Source organism: Pantherophis guttatus, chromosome 1 (genome assembly GCF_059756535.1).
Source record: "Pantherophis guttatus breed Tessera chromosome 1, ASM5975653v1, whole genome shotgun sequence".
Lineage (NCBI taxonomy): Eukaryota > Metazoa > Chordata > Lepidosauria > Squamata > Colubridae > Pantherophis > Pantherophis guttatus.
Window position 1 is genome coordinate 296651556 of NC_142063.1, and position 16700 is coordinate 296668255.

Consider the following 16700-nt stretch of genomic DNA (forward strand, 5'->3'; position numbering starts at 1 on the left):
TCAACCTACAATCTTACCCATGTAGATCACTGATAATGCTGATAATGAAATAGGAATGATTGGGTGTGTTTGTACTTTATGCCATATTTCTTCCTTTAAAAAATAGTGAAAGTTTAGTAAATTCTTAGTTAAAACATTAAACAGGATGTTCACCAATCTAGAATTAAGAGAAATGTAAAGATATGAATATGGAACAATAATTAATGCAGCATTCACTGTAGTTCAGGACCACATTCCCCCCCCTTTTTTTGTCAGAAAGCTGGTAAACCTACTTTCTATGCAATTATTTGAGTATTCATTGTCTGGTGCAAGTAAAAAAAAACAAAACCCTGATTTTGTGAGAAAGGCCTGTTTATGTAACCACATAAAAGATAAGTAGCAGGACTCTGTGACTGGCTTAACCATAGCCATGTATTATCAACATTTTGTATGACTTTGTACTGAATATAGTTCAATTCTCTTAGATGTTCAGCCTGAATAGTACATTAAAACAATAACTCTGGATTTTACAGATTCAGAAACAGGAAGAACATTACCAATATATATTGTACTAGAGGGTTGTAATCTATGAAAGCTACAAAGGAGTATTTTTGAATAGCACGGTCTTGTGGGCATTTTAAACAATGGTGGCTCCATAGAGTATACAAAGAAACTCCTGACAAGGCTAAAAATTCCTGTGCTCTTGTAGGCATGTCTCTGCTAACAAAATAGCAATGTTTGCTTTGAAGCCCTGAATGACAGTGAAAGCCATTGAGCTGAGAACATGCACTATTAGAATGATCTGACCCAGTAATGCATATGCCATTGTGCTCCTTACATGGTATGGGTCACTGAATGATTGTCCAAATTCCAGAATTGGATCGCTTGCCTCCTTTTTAATTTCATGAGGGTAGTTTTCCTTTTCCTTTTGTATCTTCTTGTGTTTTTCATATCTGTATCTTTCCGTTCTTAGGGTGTGACATATATGCTAATTCTTGCAAAATGAATAACTAATGGTGGGATTGTTTAAACTGAGTGGCACAATACAGCTGATAGTTCTGACTGGCATTGGCTTTATAGGGGAGGCTGAAAGGCAAGCTGTGGAAATGGATGAAACGTGGAAGAGGAAAATAAGAACACAAGCAATGCCCTGCTGGATGGCATTCCTGGCCCATCTAATCCAGCAGTGTGTTCTCACAATGGCCAACCAACTACACAAGGAGGCTTCCTTGTCTCCCAGCAGATGGTTTTCGGAGACAGGCACACATCCATGAAAGCTAATAGCCATTGACCCCATTTGAAACCAGAAAAGTTGGTAGCCAGTACTGCATTTCAAATTCCAAAGATGGATTTTGTATTGTATAAAAAATATACTTCCCTTTGTCCCAGTTCTTGCAGAAATCAGTGCAAGAACTAAAGTGAAATTCCCAAATATTGCAACTTTTTCTCATACGGAAGCTACTTTAGCTCCTTTATCATCTTACTTGCCCTCCTCTAAACCTTCTGCAGCTCCAATACACCTTTTTTGAGCATAGCAATCAAGGTTGCTTACAAAGAGTAAGACAAAACTTAGCATGATAGCATGATTGTCACCTACACTAGAGGTGTATTCATTATTTTGTACTTAGAGCTATTGTCAGATTGAAAACATCAGGTCCACACATGAAGGTCTAATTAAACTAATTTATTGTTAGTCATGCCTATGCACAAGAATCTTCTTAACTAATGGTTAGTACCTCCTTGGGTTAGATAAAGGTCAATAGAATTCAAAGAGGGTTGGAATTAGTTCACTTGTGCCTATGTAGGGATTCTAGGCTGATCCCTCTTTTAACTTCACCTCCAGTTCTGCCATTCCTTCTCTTACATCTATTTCAGCATTTCAGTTGCATGCTTCAAAAAGTAGTGTTTGGAGCTGGAATTAAAAAAAATCTTTTGATTTGCATTTGAAATACAGTATATTTGAATACCGCTCATATGTTTACTGTCCAGTCAAGCATCAAATAGTTTTTCCTAACACAGAAATAAAATGACACCATGGAAATAATTTGGAGAATTGTATTTAAGGATTTCACAAATGATGTGCAGCCCTGAAAACCCCATGGTCTGCATTTGGATAATGGGTTATTTTTCTGTAGCGCTTCTAAATATGGTCCTTTGATCATCTCCAGCATTTAATAAATCTCACACAAGCTCCATCATGTCTATCTAGTCTTTCCAAGACACTCCTTCCCTTTTCCTGTCTTTCACACCCCACCTCCTCCTGAACAGGTGGATAGGAGTAAGGGAAGCAAAAAACAACATAGGATTAGTAGGAAAGCTCTGAAGATATTCATAAACATAAGTCACTGTTTATGGATTAAATGGCAGTGTAGGAAGGAATGAAAAGAGAAGAAGGAAAGTTTTGATCAAGAGTGACTTATCAGGAAAAGGAAGGGATACCAAACAAACTCAGAGCAATGCAAATGTTCAGGAAGAGACTATAGCATGGGGGGGAGGGGGTTCTTAGCTGAAATAAATAGATAACTGTGAAGAAAAACTCAAAAATAGCATATACAAGAATAAAATAAAGATTCTGGTTATTTCCATCCCTTATTGTATTTATCCAGTTGGATAAATACAATAAAGTTATTCATAACTTTATTCATGGAGGACATCTTTCAAATCATGCATTTGTCTGGGATAGAATAAGATTCCTGTCTTGAGCAGAGGGTTGGTCTAGAACACAGTTGCATCACATAACGTATCGTGACGTATCACAGCATTTTTTTGCCTTTGCAGAGGTGGAGTGGGCGTGGCCTGCATGTGATGCATCCGGCCCGCAGGCTGCCAGTTTGACACCCCTGGTACTAGAAAATCTCTAAGGTTTCTTCCAGCTTTATGATTCTATGATTCAATGCCCTCTGGTATAATGTGAAGTTCAGTTATTTCATGGGTCATACATTTCCCTGAAAGTTGATGTGGTAATTTAAAAAAAATTAATCAAATGCATATTTTAAAAGTATTTAATGGGGAAATATCTACAACAGAAATCCTTCCATCTCTAGGTCTACAACAATGTCTTTTGGGGCTCATCTCTTCTATTTTTGCCATATTATATAAAAAAATGTGTCTGTGTAGAAGGGGTGGAAACCTTTCTGGATCCTTGCCTCCTCCTCCTCCTCTTCCTCCTCCTCCTCCTCCCATCTGTTGCTGCATCCCCTTCCTCCCAGACACATGACATATTCCAGCAAAAGATGGAAATGAACCTGATGAATTTGTTCCTGAAGTTATTTGCAAGAATGGAACTGACATCCTTTAGACATAAATTACTTCAATATCATGCCACATTTTGGAGTGTGTCCTCAGCTGAGTTCGGATTCCACACTGTCAAATCCCTGTTTTTTGCAGCCTGGGAGGAAGGTTATAGGGCGGAAAGAAACCTCATCTTTCTTCGCACTTCCTGTGTTGCTTCTAATGACTGGGAAAACTCATAAAACTATCACCACCCTGAAAACTGTGTGGTCGTTGCTCAACAACTTTTGAAAGCACATTCCTTTCTTTAATCTAAGGAAGAGAGGTAAAATATGGTCAGACTTTGAACATTCTCCCCTGTCACTCCTCCTTCCTATAGTGAACTACCCTGAATTTGCAGACTAGTTTCTGCATTGGATTGTGTTTTAATGTGGTGGAGGTGGAATAGGCTATGTCAGATGCAAGGCCATTACACTTTTTCTTTTCGTATGCAAAAGCTCCTTGTGTCTTTCTTCCCCCTTCCCTTCACAACTGCATTTTCTGAATCCTCTAAAAAGGCCTTTTGTCTTCCCTTCATTTGAGTTAGAAAAGAAATTTGGAAAGTGTGCTGAGAAAAAAAAAAGGTTTATATTTGACCTGGTGCCCTTCCTCTGTTTAATTTTTTTTTTAAAAAAAATCCTACATCTGTGCTTGCATCAGAAAAGTGTTGGCAGATTCCACTAGGCTCTACCCCAACAGCTGCAGGCATTCTCTTTCTGCACAAATAATTGAAAAGACTACAATTTTTTTTTCCATGGTGAACTCATTTACCTTAGCAGAATTGTAAAGGTAGCTCAGGCAGGTTTGTACTACAGCTCTGTAGATAAAAAGGAATCAAATTTGTCTCAATTTGCAGCTTTTCCTGGTTCTGTCTGACCACTTCTTCAACTCTATCATCTCCACTGGAGACCTGTGGATTTCACCAGCCTCAAACAAATGTTTACGTCCCTCTACTTGATTTTTTAAATAAAAACCATTGCGATGGGTCAGACAACTCTTCGCAACTAACAACAACAACTTGATTTTTTGCCCAGCAGAATTGTGTCTCTTTCAATTCTCAATTATTCTTTTCTTGCTGTAGAGATAGTTTCAGAAAATGGTGTCACATTCTCCCCATTCTTTTCTTCCTATCTATGATCAGATACAGAATTGTGAGATTGCCTTAATTGTATCGTTTGGGAAAAGCAAGTCACTATTGAAAAACGGCAGCTGGTTCTAGCATGATTTTGATTAGTTCATCAGATGTATTTGCTCAATCATCAGTTGCAAAACAGATGTGCTGATTCATATTCACATTATCTGATGGATTTTAAAAAAATATTGTAAGGCACCCTTAGTCACTATGTCTCAGCAGGGTGCTGTATAAATTTGTTTGATAAATAAAATACAAAATAAAACCATAACAATTAATAAATGTGATATTACAAAGCACAGGTTTTTTTAATTATTGCCTGATTTAACTAGTGTAGTTAAAAGTAGAAGCAACAGTAGAAATGAAAAAAATCTTTGGAAAGTTACTGTATGCCAATTACCATTTTCAGACTTACATAATTCGGTGTGCAGCCCAGATCCAATAACAATTTTATTACGACCCATTGAAACCGGTGGAACGAATGATTAACATCTAACTTCTTTCTAGTTTCTATGAAATGTCAGTCTTGACCAACAAAAACTAGACCAGGAATTTGTCTCTATGCCAAGTCCATGAAATAACTGCATAATGTCTAAGATTTTAAAAAGAGAAATGCTTTAAAAATGGTTTGTGTATCCATGTGTCTCTCTATGTGTAATATATATGATCCTTAGCATATTATGTTGCAGTTATTTTCCTGATCTTTTATTCTCCCTTTTTCAGAACTAAAAAATACATGACCTTTCATTCATGTGGGATGGGAAATAAAATCTCAGTATTAAATACTTTTATTGGTTTTGGAAAACCCGTCCTATTGTTCTGTTCTTTCATTGCTAAAGATAACAGATATCATTTCTAAATTATAAAAGAAAAGTTTTAAAGTGAAAGACTGATAAGTCTTTTCTTGTAAAATAGTTTATGACTGCCTTAAAACATTTTGAGAAATATAAAAACTCTGTCCTATAGCAAATGGAATTCAAAAGTATGTAAATGCATTATAAAACAGACCTTAAACTATGAAAATAAAGAATACATGTATTTATGTAAAGATGAATTCATGGATTATTTAAGTGCCAAAATTTGTTTCAAGCATTTTTGCTATTAGTAGAAAAACAACTGTTGTATTCAGGCACAAATGAACTTCAACTGGGACAATCTAGAAGTGTTTCAAAGGAAGAAAGAAACTGATTTCAATCCACCAGTTTCCTGTTCAATGTTGGGTGAGGACCAAGCATTCAGCGACTGGATATGGTGCTTGCAAAAGCATTCTACAGAACCTTTGCCTTGGCATACCTTATTGTTTCTTCCAGCTCCCACTCAAAATTGTTCTAGTTTAATGCAACTCATATAATCTCAATGTATTTGCTATGAAAAGGAACTCTTATCTGTGGGGTTGTAATTCACCTTTAATATTAGGCCATTTGCAATTGCTGAGTCTTTTATCAGCAAATGACCTGGATGATTGAAAATCTCCATAGACATTTATCAGCAAATGTTCAGCTGTTTTCAAAAATACTATCTATTTTTATTTATTATTATACTTACACAATAACTTTTACAACAGTATTTTCACAATGCTGGAAGCAAATTAGAACATAATCAAAATCTACCCTATTCTGAATCTACACCAACAATAAAATAATAATATAAAATAATTATGAAATTATTATTAAAAATTATCTAAAATTTTATTATCTAAAATTAAAAAAAGTTTTCAAGTTTCCCCCCTTAACTCAATTTTTTTGATCCACAGCCTCCCATTGCAGTAAAGTCAACCCTTTAGTGCAAATCCATATCCAAAGCTAAATTATGTTTGTTAATGTAACCAGTTACGTACATTTTTTTGACAAATATTAAATATTCTGATAAAATTAAGGGTTTCATTTTTTCCCAGATAAATCCTGTTACTTTTTCTCCTTTCTATGTAATCTATAATGATTTTGTACATTATGTAATTATGAAATTCTTTGCCTTCAGTTATTTAGTTCTTGGTTTAGCTAAATTCCAGATTGTGGCCTCATGCAGAATAAGTCAAAAGCTATTTCCCTCCTGAGTCTGTTCTAGACTTTTTTTTTTAACTTTCCAAAAGCTTCATTCTTGATCTGTTTCTCTGAACACACAAAAAGAAAAAATGGTTTAGGTAAAATATGTTGTACATTGAGAGGGAGTATTGAATTCAAAAGTTAACAGGTCTGCCCTCAAATTGGAATTACCTTTACAATCTGGTCAACATTAATCTTCCTCATTGGGATGGAGATCTTGAAAAAAAATTACTTTTACCATTAATTCTACCTCATTATTGCTTTGTATCTTTTTTTTTTTAAAGCAGTAAGCTAAATTAGTTAACTTGTTTCATTTTATGATTTATTTTACCATGACAATCTTTCAATAAACCCAGGCTTTGTCATCTTTATTCCTTTTCATAAAATATTTTAAAAATTGTATAAATTACTCCTTGAGGTTAAATACAAGGCTTTATTTACTGTTCCACTTAATGGTTTTTTACTATTTCAGAGGCATATTTGGATATAATTAATTGCAATGCAATCCTATATTGGTGAAATGGGTTGGATTCAGCATGACCATCCATCTCTTCTAAAGTTCATTAGCTTCTATTGAGGAAAAATTAGTGCATGTCTACACAGAGTCTTCTAGTAGTTTGAGGGGCTGTCACAGAGAACAAGGGATTGACCTATTTTCCAAAGCACTTGAGGGCAGGACAAGGAGTAATGGATGGAAGATCATTAAAGAGAGATCCAACCTAGAACTAAGAAGAAATTTCTTCTTCTTCTGACAGTAAGAACAATTAATCAGTGGAACAACTTACCACCGGAAGTTGTGGTGCTCCATCACTGGAGGTATTCAAGGACAACCATTTGTCCAGAATGGTATAGGGTCTCCTGCTTCAGCATGAGGTTGGACTAAAAGATCTCCAAGGTCCTTTCCAAGTCTGTTATTCTATGTTCTATGTTCTTGGCTTTCATGGGACAAGAACAAGAAGACTAATTCCAAAGCAAAATCTGTGGTGCAGAATCCATAGGACCGAAGACATCAGTATCTTGATGGCATCTGCCAAACCTTAATCTCAAGTTAAAATTAATATAAAAATTAAAATGGCCCAAATATCACACAACAAACTCTTATAAGATCTCAGTGTTCTGAGTATACTGGTACAGTAACCAACAAGAGTTTGTCGATCTTTGGAATATTTCCATATTTTTCCATTTGGTACCAGCTCTCTTAAAATTAGTTCTAGAACTCTCCTTTTGTAGAATACATTTCTATTGTTCCATAACTGATCCACAGAATACTTCAAGATGAAGGAAACTAAACTGGGAGGGAGACCAGTGCAGTCTCATTATATTTAAAATCTATTATTTGCCTAAATTAACCAGATGCTGATTCTTGATTTTCAAAAATTATATCTCAACCATCTTGCCTCAGTTGTCATTTCATGTTTCAAAAACATGAAAGGACTTTGGTTAAAGAATATGTGGTTGTGTATGCCCCATTAGCAGTGAATTTATATCCAGAATAGCAGATCTTTCTCAAAATCTCTTAGATTGCATGTCCAGCAGTATTGTTAGTGGAGATCCTTTTCCTTTCTGAGTTATTATCTTTATGGTTCTTTTGAACTTTATTATGGGTGTAAATTAGGTGCATATTGTAGGATTTTAGAGTAGCACTGGGAGCTTGGTAATTGAAGGAACAGGCAGTTAAAATGTTTTAAATGAAATAAACAAATATGATGGTACAGCTTCATTTTCAACATTTATTTGTTAGCCCTTGCAAATACTAGTTTTTAAGTTATATCAAAATAATAAATCCCGTACTGGTGAAATTTAAAACACCTTAATTAATCTTACAATGTCCTGGGCAGATCAGCTTGGCATTTAGCCAGGACATTCCAAGACTCTTGAGTAGTATAATCTAATTAATTGAAAAAAAAAGAAGAAAAGAGGGGAAAAAGTGCAGGCATTAAACCTAAAGTAATATGAAACACGGTGGGCCCTGCCAGCTGGCATTTGTCTCTTCTCTCCTTTGCATTATAAATTCACTGACATTTAGATAGGACCTAAAATCTCCTTCCTCGGCTAGTAGCCTGTATTATGTTACATAGTGTTCAGTTCAGATATTTTTAATGAACTAATTACATGTTGGTTAATAATAGATTGTTGCTTTAGTAGACAACTGCTGAACATATTTCCGAAGGAACTACTGTAATAGGCTAGAACATTTCAAGAATGTTTGGGAACAGGTTTCAACTATGAAAGCAATATGCTTAGCTTTTAACAAGATATAAATAAACTAAAAGGGACTCTCCATCACTCTCACCTATATAAATATCCACCACAGAGGGCCTATCCTCTGTTTTTTAAAAAATCGCTTCAACATTCACGTGTTTGATCAGTTTGTGCATAGGTTTAACAGATACAGCCATCAACAAGGGCACAGTTTATGAGTTAAGCCCTTAGTTTTATCAACTAGCTTGGGAATTCCATGATAAAGCCTGCTAGATGGATCTATGGCAGTTAATGGATGCACTCTCCAAATGATTTGCTGCCATTTTGCTTTTTATTTGTTGTACTTTTAATTCAGTTGGGTTGTTTTAATGACATTCATGTACTTTTGATTACTATTATATATGCCACCCAGAGTCACTATATGAGTTGGATGGCTATACAAATGTCATTTAATAAATGAATAAATAAATAAATAATATTCCTGATTTGACTAGTATGAACTAAGTAGAATGTGGACTGTGAGGTTCATAGGTTTAAAAATAGCATAGGTTTAAAAATAGCATAATTTTGTATTTTTCTGTTTGTCATGACTGTGAGGCCCAGAACAGCAGTAGCTGTGGACATGAGTGGCTTTTGGGTCCTCTCTTGGTCAGGTTCTCATCATACGCTAAATAAATAATAATTGATTATATTTATTGAATTAATCTTTTCCTAGTCACTACTTCCATGTTTCCCCAAAAATAAGACCCTGTCTTATATTTTTTTGAACCTGTAATAAGCGCTTGGCCTTATTGCCATGCGCCCAAAGCCCGATTGGGCTTATTATCAGGGGATGTCTTATTTTGGATAAACAGGGTAGATGGATTTTTAGAAGCTATAATAAATCTGAAGGGCACAAGGGAAGCGAAGGCTGATCTGCATCCCTGTTAATCAGTTTTGCTCCATTTTCTGGATATTTTCAGAATATCCTTTTGAAGTTTCATACAAAAAATATTAGTGATATTTTTCTGATAAGGAAAACAAAAGTTTAGCTACCTTTGTTGTTATAGTCATTGTTTTCCTTGGTTTGGTACCAAACTTCCTAAACATCTGCAGGCAAGGGCATTGCAACTTTCCTACCAAATGGTTATTTATTTACCTAGCATATGGCATCTACAGAGGTCGTGCAATTAGTGATATACAAATTTAGTTTAAATAAAGCATCAGCAAATATATACAGTATATATTAGATATGTGAACAATACAATATAAGAGACAAAATATTAAATTCAGATAAAACTATAATAAAATCACCATAACCTGGAGCCATAGAATTGTAATGGAACATGTTATAATTCAATATCTGATTGCAATTCTATGGCTGCAAATGGTTAAAAAAAGTAGCTGAAGGAGTCAGTCTGAGGTGGTCAACTCCTCTAAAAGAAGGGAAAAGACAAAGTAAATGGTGACTATGAATAAGTAATTCATTCATTCAAATCATTACAAATTCCAAACAGGCTCTCTGAATATTGGTGTCAGGAGATACCAGAAAGAAAAACCAAGTTTGAAACAACAAAATTTTCTAGATTAGATTAAAATCAATGGGATGCTATCAAATCTACACATGGTTCTGTGTAACTGTGTAATATAACAGGATAATATTTTAAAAGTAGGTGCTACCAGTTAAACTGGATTATTTAGCCAGTTCATTCAACCAGGAATCCAAGAAAGCTCTTTCCTTGTGTTAACCAGCTGAAGATAAAACCAATGATTGCAGATGAGAATGAGATAAAATGAGAGAGAGAGAGAGATAAGAAGAAAGAGAGAGAGAGGGAGGGAGGGAGAAAGAGAGGGGGGGAGAGAGAAGGTGGGAGAGGGAGAGATTGTAGATTACTTTCAATGACCCAGCCCAATGGCATTACTAGGATATATTGGAATTTTTAAAAACAAAAAAACAGGAATATTGATTTGGTCAATCTCTCTCTCAGAATCCAAGACAACTTGAGAGCCATTTTGATATAGTGATTAAGATATCAGACTAGAAACTGGGAGACTGGAAATTCTAGTCCTGTTTTAGGCATAAAACTAGTTGGGTGACCTTGAGCATTCTTTCTCTCTCAATCCTAGGAAGTACACAGACAAGTCATTTATGAAAAATCACGCCAAGAAAATTGCAGGGATAAATACAGATAGCCACTAACTCGAAAGTACACACACACACACACACACACACACTAACACACACAGCCTAAACACTCAGCCAACTTGGTGGGACTGCAGACATAGAATCTATTTTTTTCCACTTGCAGAGGAGCCTGAATCCCTGTTGCCTAAGGAAAAAAGGCATTACAGAAACTGTTTCATGACACTGGTCATCACCTTGTAAGCATTTCATCTATGATGGTTGTTGCCACAGACTTTGCTCCAAGCAAAATTCATGAGAAGAGTCCATATAATTTGTCATAAGAAAACTCTCATCCTCTGAGGACAGCCTTGCACATTTTCAAGCTATCACTTAACAGAATAATGCAAATCCTTCAAGTCAGGTCATCCTAACTGTAAATTGTTTTCTTATTATTTTTCATAATTTCTCCTTCTAAAGAGAATTACCTACCGAACTCCGGATGGCTCCTGATCTCTGTTCCTTCCGTCGGGACCTGAAGACTTGGCTGTTCAAACAAATAGGCTGACTCTGATTCTGGGTTTTATTATTTACTATTAATTAGTTATTTGGTTTAAAATGGGATTTTACTGTACTTGTTTCTTAACTTGTGTTCGCCGCCCTGCGTCCTTCGGGAGAATGGAGGCATATAAATACATGTAATAAATAAATAAATAAATAAATAAATAAATAAATAAATAAATAAATAAATAAATAAATAAATAAATAAATAAATAAATAAATAAATAAATAAATAAATAAATAAATAAATAAATAAATAAATAAATACAATGTAGAATTGCTCCAAAATCATATGACAGGCAGTTCTTGCTAGTGTCTTGATACTGTCAGGGATTGGAATGTTGTGATTGTTTGTTGCTTAATTTCCAAAACCTCTGTAATAAATGAACCATTGTTTTTTTTCATTGCTGCTGCAGATAAGATATTTGCAGAGTATTCCAGTAGAGAATTCTTATTTTGCTGTGCAACATTATATTACTAAGCTGAATACATGGAATTATTGGCTCAAACTTTCCATCCCCCATTTCTACCCTCCCTTCCAGTTTTCCAGATTCCTTTGTCTTTTTTTCTGATTTCCAAAAGTTGGCATTTCTGTAATTTTAGTTCACTTCCAAATGTTTTATATAATACAAAGTACACTTGGCTAATACAACATACACAAGCTGGTGCCAACAAGCTATCTGCCTTCTTCCCACCCTCCTTTTATATCTTATCAAGACTGTTTAATTCACACTGTATTTTACCCCTTGAGTGCCATTCGAAGTAATTGAAATAACTTTTATCCAAATGGCTGGTTTCACACATTCTCATAAACCATAGATTGGTTTAGATGTGGGCCATTAAACAAGTCACAACTCTAGACTATTAAACATCTGTGCTAATGCAGAGGTTGATTTTTATTGGTTATTTGGGGTATCCAAAATATGTAAGGATTATGAGTTTCAGTTGCTAATGGTCTCTTCCAAGTTAGTACTTGGCTAAAATATCCTGGGGTACTAGAAAAAGATCTTACAAGCCAGAAGTCCACCCTTCTCTAAATTAATACATATGGGAAATGAATGAGAGTTTGCAAAAAATGCTAAAACCAAACCAAACCAATCTAGCCTCCATGTAAATCTTCGTGATTCAGTGGGAAATAAATAGGTCATCAAGCAACTCTACCTAAATATATTTTTGAAAAGATTTCATCTTCAAATAGCTCCAGTGTGTGTGTGTGTGTTTATATATAAGCAAAACTGAAACAGAATGGTATTATGTTTAGCTCCTGATACAGTTCTTGATCCTCTTGGTTTGAAATAAATAAAAATGCATATGGAATTTGCATCAGAAATATAACATACCAAGTATGGTTGTTATAACTGGTTCAATTGTTAAAGCAGACCTTCCACCTGTTGCTGTTTATAATACGCTTAAGTGGCATCAAGCACAAAAGTTCTGATTCTATTTATATGGAGCTTTCCAAGAGATGCATGAAGTGCAAGATAAATTTACAAGTCTCTTCTTTCATCTCTCCATCAGGCACTACAAGGATCTATTCTTCTTCAAAAGTATTTACCCTGATGTTACTAGAAAAGGAGCAGCCCAGCTGAGTTATAGGAAATAAAGAAGGTTATGTTCAAATTGGAGAAAAAAAGAATGGGCATTTCGCTCCTATTGCAGATATCAGAATTCAAATGGGAACAAAGGTAGACCCTAGCAATTGTACATCCCATAAGAAGGTCATATTTAGAATATTGTCATTGAAGATATCTTTCCTGATCCCCTGAAATCAATTGCAAATTTTGTTTAGTCTAGTTATTTTCCAAGGAATGAGGAAGAACCTTTGAAAAGATAAGCATGTTTTACTTTACACTATACTTCTACTCATTGGCAAGAAAATATCTGTTTTGATGTTGCACTATTGATAAACTTGGAGTTTCAGCTTGGGCCTTCTACATTCTCAGCATGTTTTGTATCACTGTGTTACAGTTCTTCTCTTCTTTAATCATTTATTACTTTCACTATAACCTACAATCAGTATTGCTATCCTTCCCATCCAAACTTTGTGTTTGATTTTCTTCAGCATTCATTGAACCCATTCTTTCTCTTTGGGCTACTTACACACCAATCACATCTAAATCCTTCCTTACCTTTTCTTGCAATTTTAGTCTACCACTTAACTTTTGTACAATTGGACTTTCTTTTTATTCTCCATGACTTTGATCCAGAGCTGTAGAATTGTGCACTATACTTGCCCCTGATCCCAGGTCTTAATTTGGATAAATATCAAACTCCAAAACAGATATAGATAATTCTGACAAAAAATACCCCCCAAGCCAGATATGCCCATAATAAAAATCTTACCTGCTGAGACTATAGAGAAAGATGAATTTCAGTATACCTTCACTCCACCACCTCCGCTCGTTCTTTCTTTTTTCTTTCATTTTATTTGTGAGCATGTTTGTAACTGCCAAAATAGGCTGAAACATCAACCTTGGCTACAATCAACTTGGCCATAAGCTGCATGTGGAACCTCTAGAATAGAAAATGGTGCCAAGTAGACCTCAACAGACTGTCAAGTAAATATCCCAGCAAAGTTACATTGTATGTGTATTCCAGATTTTGTGCTGGTGGTAGAATTGTAGCAATTCACTGCATGGCAGCTGAATCACATTTGGGCATGCATCCAATAGCAACAATGTGCTGGAAAGACCTCACAGCTGTGCAGAAAAGGGCATGGTCATCTGCACAGTACAGTGCTTTATTAGGTGAAAAGTGACCATTTTCTACTGTATTTACTGTAGAGTCAGCACCAGTACACAATTCCTATACTTCAAAGCAGGCATATTCACCAATATACATATATTTATTACATCATGTTCTATTTCATATTTAAGGCATTTTGGACCTGCCTTTTTCATACATTTGGCCAGGAGATAGTAACAGATATAAAACTCTTTTCTAGTTGCAAGTGCTTTGTCTTACTAGTAGAATGAATTTACATTCCAAGCTGCAGCCAGACATTTGCCATGATTTGTCACTTGTAGATGCATCATATTGCATGTTAAACCAAGTCTACTCACCCCTCTATGGCAAACCTGGCCTGCGGGCCACATCGGGCACTTTTACTGTCCCTGTTCAGCCCACGGTGGTGACAGAGCAGCAGCAGTGGGAGGATGGCAGCAGTGGGAGGTGGTGGCAACAGTCCACAACAGTCCTCATTTTCATGTGTGGCTCCTTTGGAAATGAATTGCCCACCCCTGGTCTAGGCAATGGATCCTGCATATCTTCATCCATGCCTTGTTGCTGGTTGCAAATGGTGAATATAGGAATTCCTTTAATCTAGTATATTCAGGATAAGAATGTCTGAGTTGGTATAACTTAAAACTTTGGCAATATTTTTGGAACTGGAAGAATTTACAGATTTCTTGTCCATCAAGAAAAGTCTGGTCTGTAATAATTAAATCTTCCAGAGCAGAAAATCAATATATTATATTCTTGGCTATTAAATGAATGTTGATCTTTATACTTTTCTCATCATATCATACAATTACACAGAATAAACAAAAACTGGTGGACAATTTGTAACCCTTCTAAAACCTTTCTACAACTTGCTCTTTCAAAGAGAAAAGTGAAGAATGAAAGCATAAGAGAATGACTTCACCACCTATTTTACCTCTGCTTGATCCACTACTTACTTTAACTCAATTACCCAGCTGACCTCCAAAAAGGTTGACCTTAAGAGGATGCTGTTTTGTTCAGACAGAAATAAGATGTTTACCTCGAGCATAATCCAAATTGTTTGGTATTGTTTTAACATTGTCCCTTTTAAAGGAGAATATTTGTAGTTTAGGGTTAAAATGAAGGGTCCTTGATGGTCTCTGAGCTTGCTTGTTTTCTTGTAGATTTTCATTACCCTAACTAGGCAACATCAACAGTGCTAGTAAGGATGATGTTACCTAGTTAGGGTAATGAAAGATCTGCAAGAAAATAAGCAAGCTCAGAGAGCACCAAGTACCCCTCATTGTCCCCTTTCTATACCACATAAGTGCTCTAGCTATAAACCCACATTATGATTGTTAATTCACTCACTCACTTGATAGTACAGTGGTCTAAGCACCCTGTTATTAACACAGCTGCCTGCAATTTACTGCTGGTTCGAATCTCTCCAAGGCTCAAGGTTGACTCAGCCTTCCATCCTTTCTAAGGTAGGTAAAATGAGGACCCAGATTGTGGGGGCAATAAGCTGACTTTGTATAAATATACAAAAGTATGAAGGCTATTGCTTAACGCATTGTAAGCCGCCCTGAGTCTCTGGAGAAGGGCGGCATATAAATCAAATTTAAAAAAAAACTAATTTATTCATAGAACAAGAGTAAGCTTCTGTGCTCATGGAAGCTTCAGAGCTCTCAGTTTGTTGTCAAATTCACATTGATGTTATTTTTTGCTCAAAATATTAATCACCTAAATTCTCAAGAAGGAAAAGGCATCCTGGATTTCCCTACAAGAATAAGGATTGCTGAAAACTGAACTGACTGAACTGATGTTTTTTCACAAGTTAATTGGTCTTGGCTAAGTCAGAAGAATATCATACTTGGAAATTAGAAGATGTTTAGAGAGTTAAGTAGTAATTGCAATACATCAACATTCTTGGAACTGCCTGATAAGAGATGAGCATTCCGATGGTATGGTGGCAGTATGGAATCCACTAGCAGAACAAGCTGCGTTTTTTTTAAAAAAAAAATATGAATGAATCATAGGCCAGTTCATGGCTCATACAGTGACTTCAAGGCTTAAGAACTCGGGGCCTATAAGGAGATTTTGGTAAGTGAGCTATTAAAAGTAAATTAAGCATGTATGAGGAAATGGCACACACCATTCCTTTGTTATCTATGGCATTGGCTCAACTATGAAGGGGGTGTGTCATGTTCCCATGGTGTTTGATCACTGAGATTTATTATTTGCTCATAAATTTTCTAAGTGCATTTCTCCCAGCAATTACTGTACTTATGAAGAAATGGATCTCTTTCCCGGCACTGTGTGTAGGATGAAAAGTTATGTTTCTATGGATTTTGATAAGATTTTAACTTCCAGATTCCAGATAGTTGGATTAGGATAAGATAATGAGGAGGCTACCAATTGACTGACCCGATCCATCTTTGCCTACCACAAGTTGCTCCTTTCGTGTTTCTGTTTTTTTCTCTTTAATTTATTTAATTTAATTACATTTTATAGAAACATATTTAAAATCAACCATTTTGTAGTTTGTTGTTCTGTCAATGTTTCATACTGCTTTTTTTTTTGCATACATGTGTGTGTCTGTGTGAATATGCATCAGAAATATGATCAAACTTCCATATCTAGGCTGCAAAAATGTGAACATTTTGTTTGTTTGTTTTTTGCACAAAGAGCTCTCTGACAAACTGAGGGACAA

General features: G+C 35.5%; 1 long non-coding RNA gene across 2 annotated transcripts in view; it reads right to left on the reverse strand.

Moving 5' to 3' along the window:
* LOC117671720 (uncharacterized) overlaps positions 1 to 14225 on the reverse strand; it is a 60422-nt gene extending 46197 nt beyond the window's left edge. For both annotated transcript variants that reach the window (XR_015731521.1, XR_004592986.3), the window contains exon 1: positions 13631 to 14225. This is a non-coding gene — a long non-coding RNA (uncharacterized LOC117671720). The remainder of the gene's footprint in view (positions 1 to 13630) is intronic.
* Positions 14226 to 16700: the final 2475 nt, after the last annotated feature.